General features: G+C 40.3%; 1 pseudogene; it reads left to right on the top strand.

Annotated features, from left to right (window-relative positions):
- The first annotated feature begins 908 nt into the window (after positions 1–908).
- The window catches only part of LOC135312382 (uncharacterized), a 44,021-nt pseudogene continuing 28,663 nt past the window's right edge, over positions 909–16,266 (top strand).

Genomic DNA, 16,266 nt, shown 5'->3' with positions numbered 1-16,266 from the left:
TCAGGAAATCACCCAAACTGTAAGTAACTCAGAGGTAAAACTAACAATTTTGAATTTAAAACTGACATTTAAAACTACTTAATTAACTGAATATTAGTGAACTAACATACAGATGCTCTAGGAGCATATGGGACCATAATACACTGGTGAGTTAAACTTATCTTGAGATGGAACCTTAAGGTCAGTTTATGAAGTTTATAATGTAGGTACCTTTCATTGCCATCCAGATATAAAAGGAAAAAAGTTAAGAAGAGTGTTTCTTTAACTAATATTTGTATTTTTTAAAAAAAAAACCCTTGTTGAAAGAGCTAAATTCTATCTAAATTTTCAAGACTTCTTCGCTAAAAACAAGGCAAGAGAAAGAAACCTTTCTCTAAAAGAAAGTTTGAAATCTATAGATAATTGGAAATATTTTGAAACAAATAGAGAATTGAAATGATAGGTAATCAACCTTGTTACTGAAAATTTTGTGGAGTTTTCAAACGCTTTGTGTTAAAAAAACAATAACCTGAGCATATAAGGCACACCTACCTTAAAAAACAAACTGCCTTGTGTCCCTGTAGATGCTAATAGACACGAAAGCCCTTTTTGCTTGCAGAGACTTTTGTCAGAATTATGGAAATATACTGGGAAAATTCCTTGCAAGCAAAAATGTGAAAGGAAAATGATTTAAATGAGTTTTGAGCATATTCATTTCTAGCAAAAACTTGTTTATGAAAGACTAAATCTTGTCAATAAGTTGTATGACTTTGAAATCCTTTTCCAGTCTATTTGCTGAGGAAGCAGAGGGTATAAGCTGGATAGAGATACCCAATGAAGCTTCACATAAATAAAAAAGGCAAAGCTGAGTTAATGAGCAACACAAAACCTTCACAAATATTAGTTTTATATATAATCCTTGCAAATCCATGGGCCCTGATGGGATGCACCCACGAGTGCCGAGGGAGCTGGTGGATGTTCTTGCCAAGCCACTCTCCATCGTCTTGGAAAGGTCGTGGAGGACAGGAGAGGTGCCCGAGGACTGGAGGACAGCAAATGTCACTCCCATCTTCAAAAAGGGCAAGAAAGAGGACCTGGGGAACTACAGGCCAGTCAGCCTCACTGCCATCCCTGGAGAGGTGATGGAGCAGTTCATCCTGGAGGTCATCTCCGGGCATGTAGAGGAAAAGAAGGTTATCAGACGTCGTCAGCATGGATTCACCAAGGGGATATCATGCCTGACCAACCTGATAGCCTTCCACGACAGTGTGACTGGTTGCATCATCAGAGGGAGAGCAGTGGATGTTGTTTATCTTGACTTCAGCAAGGCATTTGACACCGTCTCCCACAGCATCCTCACAGGCAAGCTAAGGAAATGACCCTGAGCCAGCACCGGGCCCGTGGGGCCAAGGGGGCCAGCGGTGCCCTGGGGTGCATGGAAAGGCGTGTGGCCAGCAGGGCGAGGGAGGTTCTCCTCCCCCTCTGCTCTGCCCCAGTGAGGCCACACCTGCAGGGCTGCGGCCAGGTCTGGGCCCCCCAGGTCAAGAAGGGCAGGGAGCTGCTGGAGCAAGGCCAGCGCAGAGCTGCCAAGGGGATCAGGGGCTGGAGCATCTCCCTTGGGAGGAAAGGCTGAGAGACCTGGGTCTGTTCAGCCTGGAGAAGAGAAGGCTGAGGGGGATCTCATCAGTGCCTATAAATATCTGAAGGGTGGGTGTCAGGGGGATGGGGCCGGGCTCTTTTCAGTGGTGCCCAGCGCCAGGCCAAGGGGCCACGGGCACAAGCTGGAACACGGGAAGCTCCCCCTGAACATGAGGACAAACCCCTTCCCTGTGCGGGTGCCAGAGCAGGGGCACAGGCTGCCCAGAGAGGCTGTGGGGTCCCTTCCCTGGAGACATTCACCCCCCGCCTGGACGCGGCCCTGTGCCCCTGCTCTGGGGGTGCCTGCTCCAGCAGGGGTGGGACGGGGTGAGCTCCAGAGGTGCCTCCCAACCCCCACCGGTCTGGGATTCTGGGGTTCTACGCTCCCAGGAGGCACGCTCCGTCACTCGTGTGTTGTACACAAGTCACCCTGCGAGCTCACAGTCCCTGGTTCTGGTGGATAATGGATAATGCGGCGAGCATTGAAAAGCGCTGCTGTCAGCGGGGCTGCCCGCAACGGAGGCTCTTTGCATGACTTAAATGTGGGCAAGGGGGAGCGTTCCTGTTCTCAAAAGGTTCTGCTACATAATGAAAACCGCAGAACTGAAGAAGCCTGTTTTTATGACTTGCTGATTCTCATTCATGTGAGAAAGGGTTTATTGATTATTTTCTTAGACTGCTGATCTCACTGAACCACAGCATAAGAAATTAACTTAAACTGAAACACTGCCCTAAGTTTCTTGATTTTTTCTTCTTTAAAGAAAGCTTAGAGCTTGATCCTGTAAAATGCTTTCAATATAAAATTTTATGAACTTATGTTGAAAAGTACATTCCCCTTTCTAGGCGGAAAAAAAAGAAACACCAAGATTTTAAAATTTCCCATACAGGTTGTTTGGTAGTTTTACAGTTCCCCCAAAGTATAAGATGAAACAAAAAAAGTTCTTTTTCTTTCCTTTTCTACATTTTCCTTTTTATTTTTTGTCATGAAACAGAAAGAGGAAGACAAAATGGAAAAGAAAAAAAAGGAGATAAAAATAGTGGATTTTGTTGGGTTTTTAACCTGAAGTGTATAAATATCTATAAATGAAAGTAAATAGTCCTTATACCTTTCGATTAGGAATAAGAATTGCAGTTTTGTTTTCTAATGAAAAATAAAACTAGCTTTCTACTAGCTTTTCTCGCAACTAGCTTTCAACTAGCTCTCACTTCTAAGAGTTTACCTATGTGAACAGGGAAAAATCCTATGAGAAGAAGATTTCTGGACCATTCTCCTAGATTTCCATTAGTATTGGACCACAGTTTTAGATATTATCTGAATATTGTATGTTAATGTAATTCTTTTACACAGCGCCGAACCTTGCTTCATTCTGGTTTTTTTTTTTCCCTTTGTCCCCAGGCTTTTCCCTTCAAAGGATCTCGATGAAGCCAATGATGACTTTAAAACAGAACCCATGCTGGCTTGCCAGTTTTAAACTAAATGGTGTTGCAAACTCTCCAGTGCAGCACTACCATATTATAGATGACAATAAAAACCGTTCATTGTCAGTGAGTCTTCACTGAACATTGCTGGAAAGGGGAATGAGAAAGCAGCCCAGACTTCATAAACAACAACTGTAATAAAAAGAAATTTTAGAAAGAATTACTCCAAAATATCTTACAATATCCATTTTATGAGGGATTATATATGGTAGCATAGAGAAGGTGCAATGAAATAAATACTTTTTAAATCTTTGGAAGAGTTGTGAGTTTCATATGTGAATTATTTCCTGAGAGACCTTTTGGAAGAAGAATGGGTCGAAACATTCCGGTGACATCTGCACTCTCTTTCAGGTCAAAAAGCGTAATTCCATCTTCTCACAGTGATTTATTACTTTAACAAAAGACTTTTTGAGTTAAGGAAGTATTTAAGGTCATTATTGTTTTGGACAATTTGCTGTTCATGAGAGGCAAATTTCATTTAAGTAAATGCAATTTAAGCTTCAAACAACTATGTTTCCAAAATTCTACACAATTGAACTGTGAATCAAAAAGGTGTTAGAACGGAACACACAGGCAAGTAACACAATAATACAAGCCGTAACTAAAACATTAGTCCAATAGATGTTCAAATCTATCTGTCTTTGAACTTCTGGTCATAGATTTTCACACTATACTACTATGACTTTAGACTGCATGGACTGAGATAAAATGTATGTCAAGAAATAACAGAGACCAATATAAAAAAAACCCACAACTAAAAGCATGAGACTTTTGGTGAATTGTTAGGTACGGGAATGGTACAAAGAATTTGATTATATGAGATTAAATGTATTGATCACTGTTATCAGTAGTTTAAGGTATCAGTAATAATAGTGTGTGCATATTAAATGACCATAATCTGGTAGAACACTATCTCTTCTTTAGTTCATATTGTGGCACAAAACCTTTAAAAGAAACCATGTAGTCACAACAGTCCCTCATGTTACAGATTCAGAGCCCAACAACATATATGATATTTGATATTTGAATGATATTTGAAAAATCGTGGCAGTCAGGTGAAGTCCCTGGTGAGCAGCAGAAGGGAAGCATTATGCCCATTTTTAAAAAGGTAGAAAGGAGGACCCTGGGAGCTACCAACCTGCCAGCCTCACCTCTGTGCCCAGTAAGATCATGGAACAGATCCTCCCAGAAGCTATCCTAAGGCACATGGAGGACGGGGCAGTGGCCTCCCAGTGCTTAAAGGGGGGCTGTGGGAAGGGTGGGGGCAACCTCTTTAGCAAGGCCTGTTGTGACAGGACAAGGGCTGGTGGTTTGAAACTAAAGGAGGGTAGATTTAGGCTGGATATAAGGAAGAAATTTCTCACAATGAGGATGGGGAGACACTGGCACGGGTTTTCCAGAGACATGGTTGATGCCCCATCCCTGGAAACATTCAAGGTGAGGCTGGACGGGGCTCTGGGCAACCCGGTCTAGTTGAAGCTGTCCCTGCTCATTGCAGGGGGGTTGGCCTAGATGGCCTCTAAAGGTCCCTTCCAGCCCAAACCATTCTGTGATTCTATTATTCTATATGTCTAAAATCATTTTTATATAAATCTGTGTATAAGATTAATTTCTATATTAAAACATAAAAACATTTGTGTATTGGGATATAGTTGGCATCTTACACATACGCAGGCAAGCATGCTCCCTCAGCTAATGGTACTCACAGTACCGAAGGAACTTATTGCAGGTGCAAAACTACTCACTTATAAACACTCCCTTGAAAAACCGTGATCGCTGAATGCAGCAGTGATGAGCTTCTGAAGATCTAGGCTGCCAGACCAGCCAACCCCTATACAGAACTAGCTACTCAAATTTGCAGGATGTTGAAATGTAGTACATAGATTTGGCACTATTTACACAGCTCACTGTCTCTGCAAAGCGGAGTGATCTCAGTCCAGGGAAAATACAAGGTGATCTCCAAGCCCAGGAGTATTGTTCTGTAGGGAGAACTAGGAGAACGTGTTTTATTGTCCCAAACCGCAGCACTGATTAGGTTCTTGATGAAGTCAGCAACAATCTACTGTTGACTTCAGTGGGAGCAGGGATTAATGCCAAATTACTGTGTCTGTAAAATAAGACATGCTTTGATTTTTGCCCGTATTCTAAATTGATGATTTCACCCTTATGGAACAGTTAACTTGAAAGAGCAGTCTCCTTATGAATCTTCTCTCTCAAGAAATGAAATCCATACAGCACCTTATGGATTACTTTATGTTCAATGAGTTTTCCATTGTATTACGACTGATTATGCTGAAAATGTATTAAAATTAATAAGATATATGGCTTTAGAAGAAATCCACAGCTACAAATTTTTTTTAGGTTGGCAAGGACAAGTCATTAATAATTTCAGAATTGAGTTGTTAAACAGAATTCTAGTTAATTCTGCCAGCTCCGAAGAATTTACACTTAATCTGTCTTCCTTGTTTGACTTCCACCTTTGGCAAAACTATTACATTTCAGCCAGTGACCCATTTCCACAAATGTTTAAAGTTACATATAAGAGTAGGAGAAAGATGAAAGCAAGCAGTGTTTCCAAATTACAGACTTATTAATTTATACGAAAAACCCAAGTTAGCTGCCTGAAAATATTTGCATTTCTTACAAAACCCTAATACAGACTGATTTTGAACTTCACAATTTCAGTAACCCAAATTTGATAGGTTTGGGAATCCTGGCTCTAGACTCTCTCATAGCGAGATGCTTCGCTGGTGGAAAGCCCGTGTCATTTACGTGTGCACAAGCTGGAATAGGTACCTGCCACAAACCTTCCCTTGAAGGTTTTCCCATCACCAGCTGAGAGGCTTCCATTCTGGTAAATGTGTATGGGCCAACACATGAATACACCAAAATTAAAGGCTATTGAAAGACATTGGTCCTCAGTGAGTCCAGATCTCATTTTTCTCACCTCATGTTTCACTTAATTGAACTTTGCAATAATTATGTGTGATTTAATTCTTTCTTTTTTTTTTTTTGCTTCTGAGAAACTCTCAAAAATAATCAGTCCTTCTGAATGACAGTAAGTAGAAAGTATTATTTTCTACTAAAATCATGGATAATAGAATAATTCTTTAGAAATGGATAAAGATAAATTAGACAGATGTGGTCCCAGAATTCTACAGAGAGGAAATAAAAATAGATAAACTATTATCCGATAAGTAACACAAACAGTTGGTAGAGTTGAACACTGTGATAAGTTTTTAAAAAGCCAGCTGAGGAGGCTAATTTTCTGTGGCACTCTCTAGGAATCCTTTTCTGAGTGTACCTATAGTGGTTATGTTTTCTTCACCAAAAATATATAAGTAAGGAAACACAAGAATAAAAGCAGGGGTGGAGGAGAGAGATATTCAGAACTTCACCAAGTTTCTTGCTATGTTCATTGTACTTGAGAAAGTGTTAAAATTCTGGGCACCTGCTGAACTGAAAATCATTCTTAAAGGTCTTAAGTATTACCCGTTTACTTAAAGACATTAGCATGAGTTTCCAGGAATATTATGTAGTTCGATCATATTGTAAATCTCCTTTGCACTAGGCTGCTTGTGACAGTTGAATTGAACCCTTGAAACGGGTGTTCACTCCATCTGAATTTAAGGTTGACTAAGTTTCCACGGGCCAAATGGAAAAGCTATTAGGGGAGTTGAAGCTCTGCCATATCAGCTGATGTAAAAGAGGCAGCATATGTAATATATGTATATGCTATATTGGCTGGTTCCTTGTTTTTGCTGTTACCCTAGCCACTGCCATAGCAATCTTCGGACCATTTTAAACAAAAAGCTGCAGTCAACCCCACCCTTATCATGTCTCTAAAATAAATCTTCTGTGTTGATTGCAGTATGCTTGCAAGCACGCTGACGGCTGCTCAGATATCATCTCGGAGGTTAGCATCTTTTCAACGTACCACATCCTTTCACAATGTTTACGCGGCAGGTGAACAAATGCCGCGGACAGCTGCCGAGGGAGAAGAAACGAAAATCTGCGAGCAATCCCAGCCTCACCCCGTCTCCTCACGCCACCCTTCTGTTCAACGTGCGTTATGTGGGAGCCAGCTTCGTGACGTGACCACACAATTCTCACGGAACACAAGGAACGTCTGAGGGCAACGCTTTTTCCTAAGCACTTTTGTTCCATTACTCAACAGTATCTATCGAAATGTACTAAAGAAGGAAGCAATTAGTGTGTTTTCCCAAGACTACATTTGCAATGCAAAATATTACTGAAGTCTTGAAATAATTTTTCAGTTGATAAAAGTCTGCACTATACACATATATATAGGTCAAACATCAGTTCAAAAATTCAATAACTAATAACAACATATTGATATGTAAAACCAGAACAGCTTATGATTTGGATTCAATACAGTTCCTGTTCAGTGATGAATTAACAGTGATTTTTAATGCGAGTGTGTATAAACTGAATGTCTCTGCAATACCGCCAGAGACTGTTTTTGTTGATTTCGTTGGCTTATACTTGAATCAAACATATAGCAAATGTCTGTGTTCCGGTATTTAATCTAATTTGCTTGAATTTATACAACCCAACCAAATATATTTTTTGAGATCAACTGAGCTATTGAAGAGTGGAAGAGTGGATGATACATTTTGCCTTTGAATTCTCTTGGGAATTTTGAAAATGTTAAAACTGAGCCTTGGAAACATATCATCTGCAGGTCAATTACATTTCAATAATCATCACCTATTAGTTGATCTTTTCATAGTGTTTCACTCATCATCTATCTGTAAATCCTATTTTAGTTTAGGTGTCAGTACTGGTTTGGTTATAAGGAGGGGGATACGGCAATCATTTGAGCTCTTCCGGCTGTTGGCACAACATTTGCGTTATTGGAAAATGTTTTTATTTGTTTTAAATCTAAGTGCTTAAATCAGTGTAGGTTTATACCAGCAGCCAAGTTATTTCTTGCCTTCTGTAGGTTTGTAAAAACAGACGATGAAGAAAAAGGGAAAGAAAAAAAGAAAGATAAATAGAAGTTACAAAGCAATTTTTATTCCTCTGTTGTTTCAGGACATCGGTTGGCTACAAGTTCTCGTCAGTGAGCTAGGGAATGGCACACCTGTGGTATACTGACTTGGATGGGGCCTCTGCAGTTGGCACAATAGTTGGCAAAACATTTAGGGAAAATACATGAAAACTCAGTCAGAGAAATGTTATCTAGTTTTCAGAGAATGAAAGAAACTGTGAGATGTGTTGGGATGAGAAGCTGAGGGAACTGGCAGCTGCTTCTCATCCTGTGCCAGCCAGCGGATATATAGAACCTTCCATGAACAGACATGACCTGTTGGCTTCTACCTTAACTTAGTCAAATGAATTTCAGTAAATACAGAAAAAAAAACTTTTAAAACATGTCAAATACCTCTAAAAGATATCAAATGTTATTAAATTTCCACATAAGAAATGGCTTTTGAACCTATTTGTACACACAGTTTGAGTAGGCTGTTGCTTGGTCGGGATATAAATTCAGCATGTAGACGTACAGCAGTTTCTACCTGCAGTAGAGATAATAGCACGGGCAAATGCAAGCACGGAAATGGACATGTTTGAGGAATTCCATGGATAATCTTTTAAACTCTTTTAATAAAGGTATAATTCACTTTTATTTTAAGCTGTGAGAACAAGTGGAAACTATTAAAGACATTTCAAAACTGTCAAGTTTTGATCTAAGATTGTGCCAGAAGATCATTTTTCAGCAGGTAACATTTTATAGATTCTCTACTTGAACGACTGATAATGATGCTGAGGTTAAATTCACAACATCTACACTGATTTTGCTTTATGAAGGTCTCTAATATAGGAATTTAGGACTGGAAAAGATTGCCTGAGTTGGAGAATTCACCCTTTTGTTATTGCTGGAAATCATATATCTCTCGTAAACCTACAGCACTGCAAAATATTATCATTCCAATGTTGCTCTGAACTTTTACTCGAAGTTTAATTTTATTTTTACCGTTCTAAACAAAAGTAATTGATATTTAAGATTTTAATCGTAATCATAACAATCAAAGTTGCTAGTGCCAGTTAAAAGAATTGCTCCACACGGCCGTGGATGAAGTTGATCTAAAACTAATTACCAACAGAATAGTGCATAGAATTTCCATGAAGGCTCTGGCACCTCTATCTAAATATACATTGCTTGGTGTTCCTGAGGCACTGCAAAGCATTACCCCTAGGCTTATGAGTACTCACAAGCTGGCCTTGGATAATCATTTAAGGTCGTTACATATTAATGTAAGTGAAATAACTGCTACGCATGCCGAAATAATGTAAATTTGTGCTTTTCTCCTCCATTTCTTGGTCACTGATTTACACATACGATATTTTCAGAGCTCTGGGGGACAGAGTGAGAGCAGATTTCAGTCAGAGGCCTGGAAGGGAGTCATCCAAATTCCGTTTGGCAGCCAGTTACAGATGCTACCTCATCTACGGTCAGAGACACAAAAGCAAGGAAAGCTTTGCGGCTAAGGTCTTTCTAGACTGACATATTTCAATGTTTCTCTTAAAGCAGGAAAAATAATCCTTAAAGAAGCCCTATTGGTTGGAAGCTCGAGCAAGAAAGATACTGCTGTGCTGTGATTAGATCAAAAGGGTTTAAGATGTGTTTTCCAGGAGCTGGAGGGTGCAGTTGTAGGTACGTCTGTGCTAGAAGTAACGGCAGGAGCTTGTAATTTAGCGAGGCCATTTGTCTTGGACACTGAAAAATGAGAAAGCTGGTTCTAGGCATTTATCCTTAATTAAAACACCTGAAGGAAGAAATTCAAGCATTTGTATTTATCAACTAATGTATAGAATCTAAAGATTATTCTGTATAGTCTGAATTTTTCTTCTTCAGTGGTCCATTCACCTGTTTATTTGATGATGTTATTTACACCGCAAATACAGACATGCTTGCATTTTGTTACTGATTTAGTTTGAATGACTGTGAAGGCTTGCATTGTTCTCTTCCAAAATACATGTGTTGATACCAATATTTTGTAGGAGTGCGTTGTTATCACAGTCACTGGTACATAAAGTGGTTCATACACAAAAATGCCGAACTGTAATACTTTGTTGAAACATAAACTTAATTTATCATGTTTTCAAGGCTTATGGAAACGCCTCCCGTTCAGCCTTTCAGTAGGTACGAACTGGCTTTTGTTCATGCATCAATTGTTAGGAGTGCCACTCTTTTCAGAGTTCAGGTGTGATAGTACATCTGTGATCTCTATTCCTTCCTTGGCTTAAAAATATGAAAGGAAATACGAAAACTGGGGCATTTCTGAGCAGTCAAGCCACAGAACAGTCATGATATACTGGTGGTACATGGGTGCTGACCAGTTCCTCTTCAGTAGAAATAATAACTTTTACTATTTTTCCATCTGGTGTTCTCCAGGATCTCTAAGGCACCTCTTCATTCTTGTTTTCTGCATTTTCACTCTTTTAAATTCCTATGTCCTGTGAAGAAAGATACCATTGTTTCACAACATCTAGATACACAGCCTGGGTGGGAGTTGAGTTAAAAATATGTGTATTTTAACAGGAACATCCTCTACAAGTGTTAGCATGACTTCTCGTTGTCACGCCCTCAGGCCAAGTAAGCTCAAATAAGATCTGTCTGTAGCAGTAGATTTATTATGGTAATTCTTTTCCTGATTCATCTTAGATTAAGTATCTCACTGATGCATCATTTTTTCTCAATGGTGCTTTTGGACTGAGGCATAAAATAAAGTCATAAATGGAATGGAAAAAATAAGAATATAAACAAATTCCATTAAAAATACAAAGCCAGGACTGGGAGACTTTTCTAATAGATTGTTTGATTTCTGTGTTTCAGTGAAGACTGAAAGAGCTAACAGAAAATGTGACAACAAAATTTTCCAGTCGTGATCCATCCCAAAGCACAGAGTATTTTAATCTGATTTAAAATCTTGCTTGTTTGACTATTTCCGCACAATTTCCCAAGACTGAATCTATCAGACAAACTTTGGATAAGCTTGAAGTGACGACTATTTGAAATGGCGTCACAGAGCCCATTGAGGTCTTACCATTACCCCGCAGCTCCTAAACTGACCTGGATCCACAAGTACTGTGACTGATGCTACAGGAACACTGGAAGCTGAAATACAGATTTAGAATTTAAAGCTGACCTTTTAGCATATGCTTAGATCCATTTCTAACCTATAGCATCCTAAAATATGTCGTTTATACCAATAAAACGTGCTTTGCAACAATAAAGAGTTGCAAAGAAGGGAGCATGAGTATCCTTTTTTATCTGATCCTAGACTGTTCCACAATAGAAAAAGAAATGAGAAGTGATTTTTTTCCTTGAAATTGGGAAAAACACCCTTTAAAAGTTTTTTCCTTCTTTGTGCCTGTTGTTCTCCCTTCCAATTGTATTTCCATTTACAGAAATATTTTGCCAAAGAAATTCAAGGTGAGAACTGGGATTACCACTGAATCTACAGTAATTTTTTTTTAAATTATTTTTTTAGGATGAAGAGCGTATATACAGAAAGTCAAAATAACAAAGAATGAGACTGACTTTGTCCTGTAGTGGTTCACAGGATTTAGAATAATGGAGGAGATTGGAAAGAAACATGATGGTAGGGTGAGTTGATGAAATGGGTCATAAAAACAGATTTAATGAGGTGGAAAAAGAGAGAAAAGTCAAAATTTTTAACCTGTTGGTGATACCAAGAGTTACTTGCAGACTTTCTAATTTTGAAACTAAAAATATCATTAATAAAATACTTCCTTTGTCTTGACAACAGCTAGAAAGAGAGTTTGGGAGGAGAAAATAAAATAAGATTGAAAAGAATGCATAGGAAGTGTTGCTCAGGAAACTATGTGGTTTAAGTAACTTCATGGAGAGAAAGCAGTTTACCAACTGTCAAGGCTTTCAAGTCAAAGGGAAAAAATATAAGATGATGCTTCACATATATGCAATTTGGAAACAGGTCACAATTTTGTACCAACGAAGTTAAATAGCAAATAGAATGGCTTATAGCGAGTTCTCCAGCTGCTGACGCTTTCAAATGAAGACCTTCTCCTGTGGCGATGTGATTTAGTCACACAAAGGGTATCATGCTTCCATGTTCCAGAGGGCATCCAAGGAAAAGAAGCTGACTGACCATGAGAAAGGCTCCCTTATGGCACCTACAAACATCTTGCCTGAAGATCTGACTCATTCAGAGGAAATTCAGATAAACATCTAAAGAGTCGGGCCCTTAGTGAAACTAAACTGGAGCTCTAAGTAATCTGAGACACACCCATCTTTGCTGGAAACTTTTGGAACAGCTTCATTTAACTCTAGAAATAGGAGAAAGTCATCGTTACTTTCATCTTAAAAAATCATTTGAAAACTCAAAGCAAAAAGCCGTACAAATAGTCATTTCATGTTTTGGTAAAAATAAAATCCAGTTTTGGTTAGGTACGTTTTAAGTAACACAGTACTTAAGGGGCAGCTACAAAGGAGATGGAGGCTCCCTTTTCACAAGGAGTCCCATGGAGAGGACAAGGGGGATGGACACAAGTTGCTCTTGGGGAGATTCCGATTGGACACGAGGGGGACATTTTTCACAGTGAGGACAGTCACCACTGGAATAATCTCCCCAGGGAAGGGGTTGGCTCGGCCACGTTGGGCACCTTCAAGAGTCGGCTGGACAGGGCGCTGGGCCGTCTTGTCTAGGCCGGGCTCTTCCCAGAAAGGTTGGACTAGATGGTCCCCGAGGTCCCTTCCAGCCTGGGATTCTGGGATTCTGTGATTTGTTTGGATAAAAGTCACACCTACATATAGCACCCTGAATACGGCTCTCATCGCAAGAATTTTAGAAGTTCGTATCTAGGCTTCCTAGTGTTAACCATGTCAGACTGTTGCTATGTCTCCATGACGGCTGGTCAAGAGACCTATGGCTGTTCCCTGTGCTCTCCCAGGCAGCTGAACACTACCCAGATGTGATTTGGAGGGAGGTTGTTTCATTAAGCACTGTGCTATGTGCGAGTAACACTATAAGTCCTGCTGAAAACACAGTACCCCTTTGACAGACTTGCACAGCTTTCAGATCAGGGCTGACTGGTGTCATTTTGGTCCCTTAGAGGCTGTGGGGATGTCTAGCGTCTTGCAGATGCAGTGGTGGGATTCATGCCAGTGCACTCGTTTTGGTGGGAAAATTCTAATAAAAGAACCTTTCGGCGTTATTTGAGTAAATGCAGTAGCATGTGGATGAGCCGCTCAACTGGAAAATATTTACATCAGGAAGGATTGGGAGCATTTTTAAAAAGATGCCTAGACTACAGACACACACACATGCACATATACATGCACATGCACGTACTCATAAATACCATTTTAAAGTACATTTTTTAAAAAAATATACAGAAAATCATTAATTTAAAGAGTACTAAAGTGAATATTAGGCAAAAGTGCAAAATTTAAGGGTAGAGAGATTTAGTCCTTGTTGCTTTTGTGAATTTAGGCTCCAGTCCAGTTAAGCACTTAAGCATATGCATAATATTATATATGTGAGAGACATTAATACTTACTGCTTGAAGTTATGCATGTGCTTAAGTCCTTAGCTGGGTTTGAGCCTTAATGCAATTTAGCTTTAACATGTCTTTTGTTTGCTGCTTAACCACTTTTATATCGCCTTTCGGAGCAGTACTAATAGGAACAGTATTAAATAATAATTTTTAACGTACTGCAGTTATTATACAAGGTGTAATTATAACTATTATTTCCTGTATATCTATTAAGAAACAGAGACAGAGAGTTTCAGAGCTTCTCTGTGGGTCCACAACTATCCCAGGATGGTATCTGAAAAATAATTCAGAACATTTGCTTCATATTCTCTGTTCTAACTACTAATGCCTGTCATTCCTGTGAAACTTTTAAACAGGTTTAAACCTTCATCCCAAATTTGGCAAGCTAGATTGAATCTGAAGCCATGTCAAGGTCTGAAAAACCTTGATCAACTATTAAAAAAATATTTCCACTTCTGCTTTTCTTGGTTTTAACTTGGAACTAGAATTGGAACTCCTGAAATAACATGAGAACAAGTGCCAAGTTCCGTATGAATATAATTTTTTAAAGGCAGGAGGCAATTCCTATTGTGATTTGTCAACAGTTCTGAATAATACTCGTTGACAGGTAGTAAAAGCTTGACACAACCTGAGGAGGCTGTGCAGGTGGGCAAAGGAGAGTTTGAGGGCACTTTACCAGGGCTGCTCTGAATCAGGCTGGTGACTCAGTGCAGCGGGGAGGGCTGTGAAGGGTGACTGCGTTATGCCCCGAGTGGGACCACTGCAGCCTTCAGGAGAGAGCCTGCTTGTGCCGCCCGAGGATCCGCTTGCTCTGAAACGATCCTTGTCGAGCCGGTGTCGGGGCTCTGCAATGTTCGTTCACCAAAAATGTGCTGCAGATTTAACTTAAGTGTGATCCACATCCTTCCTGTAAGTCTATAGACTGTGCATGATTTATGTCGCACTTGTTGACTTTAAATTAGGCATTTACCCCGTTAAGCACATCTCTAGGAGTGGTTGAGCAGAATCCTTTGATTTCCAAAATATCCAGGAAGAATATAAATAAAGTATTATAGTGTTTACGAAAGAAAGAGTGGGAAGCAATCCTGCCCGCTCACTGTCTGGGGTGGTTACAGGGTTGGATCTCTACACAAGCTGTGGAAAGAAATATTTAAATCAAATGCATAAATGAAATATTTGAAATTACTTTTGCTCACCATCTCTCAGGCACCCAAAAATCTAATCTTAGGATGGCTAAAATGCTTGGCAGAGGGAACATAGGTGGTACTGTTCTTCGGCCCGTCCTTGGCAAGGGTGGATTGGCGGGGACACCAGAAATAGTGGAACCAGCACTCTCACATGAAATTATAGTCCCCTGCAAATTTTCTCACCTTTTGCATGCATGAACTTTGCTTTCCCTCACGTATGCATACAGCAGGATGGTGACACTGGGAGAGCATGTCAATGCCGTGCCACGGACAGGCCTCAGCCAGGGCCCACAGTGCTTTCCTTGGAAGCTGATTAAGCATCTCTCGCTCTTGGCCTTGCTCGTGATAAGCTGTGGTCATGACCCTGCCTGGCCATGCGCTCCAATGGTCCCGACCCTGACCCAGTGGCTGACTCCCCAGCCTGACCTTGGTCATCACCATGAACTTATCTGATGATCTGGGCTTTGGCCTGATGGTTGATACCGTCGTACACTTTTCCTCTGGGGAAAGCAAAAGAACAGAAGATACCTCCTGGAAAGGCTGAGCTGGAGGAGCTAAGGTGCATGGCTGTTGAAACTAAAGCCAGTTCCCAAACTGCTTGTTTTAACCAGCTTAAAACAAGCTGTTCTGCCCTGCTGTTTAAGCCGTGTTGTCCAACACCTATTTTGACCCCTCTTCTGGGAGCTACGTTTTTCGTCTCTAATGAGTCAGGAAGCCCTTCTCTGCTCATTCCAGTGACATCTCTGTGTCTGCTCAGCCTTAAACCTGGAAACTGCTTGGGGGAGTGTGGGGAATAAAAGAAGGGGAGGGCAATATCTACCATCTTTTTACCACAGAGCCCTTGGGTCCCCCCTCCCTCTCCCTTACTAGGAGATAGACAAAGGACAGTGCAGCTGTGTGAAGATGATATCCATGTTGCTTACCAGATCTGGAGGGTGGTTATCTACCAGGATCATGAGGGTTGTAAAGAGAAAAGGAGGGAAGAGGTCTGAAGTGTACACTGCAATTCCCAGGCCAACCTGCTTCAAGCATCTGGAAATTCAGTAAGAGCAAATTTTCTTGTGGTATTTCTTCAGCTCAGGTTGGAGTTCTGTCTGGAAATGGGAAAGTAATAGAGCTTACACAAACATTCCAGTAATACAGAGAGGTTTGGTTCAACAGTGGTAATGAAAAGGGCATGTATTGGGGCTCTTCTTTTATTCAGGTTGGCTTGCCCTTTTTTACCAATTGAGTGTTGATTGACATAGGCTTATTTGCCCAGTAAGAGTTAAATAGAGGTCACCTAATCTTTTTCATAGCAGCTGCTCTTTAAACAATAGGAGATAATAGTGACTTATGTCCAGTACTAGAGCTAGATATGTCTGAGCCAGTGACGGAGGCGTGAAAAATACTCGGTCCATTACCTAGGATGGTCAGC

Source organism: Phalacrocorax carbo, chromosome 3, assembly GCF_963921805.1.
Source record: "Phalacrocorax carbo chromosome 3, bPhaCar2.1, whole genome shotgun sequence".
NCBI classification, from domain to species: Eukaryota; Metazoa; Chordata; class Aves; order Suliformes; family Phalacrocoracidae; genus Phalacrocorax; species Phalacrocorax carbo.
The sequence above is the reverse complement of the archived record's forward strand: the minus strand, read 5'-3'. Positions and strand labels throughout refer to the sequence as shown.